Here is a 2162-nt window from a genome sequence, read left to right as displayed (position 1 = left end):
TTGGACCCTATGATCACTTGACTGCACATGCCTATGCCTTGTCTATTGCTGTTTTGGTTAGTGATTGTCTTATTTCACTGTAGAGCCCCTAACCCTACCCAATATGCCTTAGGTAGCCCTTTTGTTCCACGCCCCCACACATGCGATGACCTCACCTGGCTTAACTGGTGCCTCTAGAGACAAAATCTCTCATCGTCACTCAATGCCTAGGTTTACCTCCACAATACTCACATCCTACCATACCCTTGTCTATACATTCTGCCTTGAATCTATTCTTCCGTGCCCAGATATCTGCTCCTTTTATTCTCTTTTCCGTACACACTAGAAGACCAGTTCTTATAGACTTTAGCCGTACCCTTATCCTACTCCTCCTCTGTTCCTCTGGTGATGTAGAGGTTAATCCAGGTCCTGCAGTACCTAGCTCCACTCCTACTCCCCAGGCGCTCTCATTTGTTGACTTTTGTAACCGTAAAAGCCTTGGTTTCATGCATGTTAACATTAAAAGCCTCCTCCCCAAGTTTGTTTTATTCACTGCTTTAGCACACTCCGCCAACCCTGATGTCCTAGCCGTGTCTGAATCATGGCTTAACTCTAACTAACATTTTCCGATAAGATATAACCGCCAATTGGGGCGGAGGTGCAATCTACTGCAGAGATAGTCTGCAGAGTCCTGTCATACTATCCAGGTCTGTGCCCAAGCAATTCAAGCTTCTCCTTTTAAAAATCCACCTTTCCAGAAACAAGTCTCTCACCGTTGCTGCTTGTTATAGACCCCCTTCAGCACCCAGCTGTGCCCTGGACACCATCTGTGAATTGATTGCCCCCCCATCTATCTTCGGAGTTCGTACTGTTAGGTGACCTAAACTGGAATATGGTTAACACCACGGCTGTCCTACAATCTAAGCCAGATGCCCTCAATCTCACACAAATTATTAAGGAATTTATCAGGTACAACCCTAAATCCGTAACCATGGGCACCCTCTTAGATATCATCCTGACCAACTTGTCCTCTAAATACACCTCTGCTGTCTTTAACCAGGATCTCAGCGATCACTGCCTTATTGCCTACGGCTGGCCATGCTTTCCACCTGCCAATGACTGGAACGAATTGCAAAAATCACTGAAGCTGGAGACTCATATCTTCCTCACTAACTTTAACCTGTCCAGGACTGGGAACCCCAGGATTTAGGATTTTTTCTGAATTTATTTGCAAATTATGGTGAAAAATAAGTATTTAGCCACCTACAAACAAGCAAGATTTCTGGCTCTCACAGACCTGTAACTTCTTCTTTAAGAGGCTCCTCTGTCCTCCACTCGTTACCTGTATTAATGGCACCTGTTTGAACTTGTTATCAGTATAAAAGACACATGTCCACAACCTCAAACAGTCACACTCCAAACTCCACTATGTCCAAGACCAAAGAGCTGTCAAGGGACACCAGAAACAAAATTGTAGACCTGCACCAGGCTGGGAAGACTGAATCTGCAATAGGTAAGCAGCTTGGTTTGAAGAAATCAACTGTGGGAGCAATTATTAGGAAATGGAAGACATACAAGACCACTGATAATCTCCCTCGATCTGGGGCTCAATGCAAGATCTCACCCCGTGGGGTCAAAATTACGCCAAAAACAGGACAAAGAATGCTGAGTTGCATCCAAAGAACACCATACCTACTGTGAAGCATGGGGGTGGAAACATCATGCTTTGGGGCTGTTTTTCTGCAAAGGGACCAGGACGACTAATCCGTGTAAAGGAAAGAATGAATGGGGCCATGTATTGTGAGATTTTGAGTGAAAACCTCCTTCCATCAGCAAGGGCATTGAAGATGAAAAGTGGCTGGGTCTTTCAGCATGACAATGATCCCAAACACACCGCCCGGGCAACGAAGGAGTGGCTTCGTAAGGTCCTGGAGTGGCCTAGCCAGTCTCCAGATCTCAACCCCATAGAAAATCTTTGGAGGAAGTTGAAAGTCTGTGTTGCCCAGCAACAGCCCCAAAACGTCACTGCTCTAGAGGAGATCTGCATGGAGGAATGGGCCAACTTACAGAAAACGTTTGACCTCTGTCATTGCCAACAAAGGGTATATAACAAAGTATTGAGATAAACGTTTGTTATTGACCAAATACTTATTTTCCACCATAATTTGCAAATAAATTAATTA

Source organism: Oncorhynchus clarkii, chromosome 5, assembly GCF_045791955.1.
Source record: "Oncorhynchus clarkii lewisi isolate Uvic-CL-2024 chromosome 5, UVic_Ocla_1.0, whole genome shotgun sequence".
Lineage (NCBI taxonomy): Eukaryota > Metazoa > Chordata > Actinopteri > Salmoniformes > Salmonidae > Oncorhynchus > Oncorhynchus clarkii.
This window is presented reverse-complemented; position numbering follows the sequence as displayed.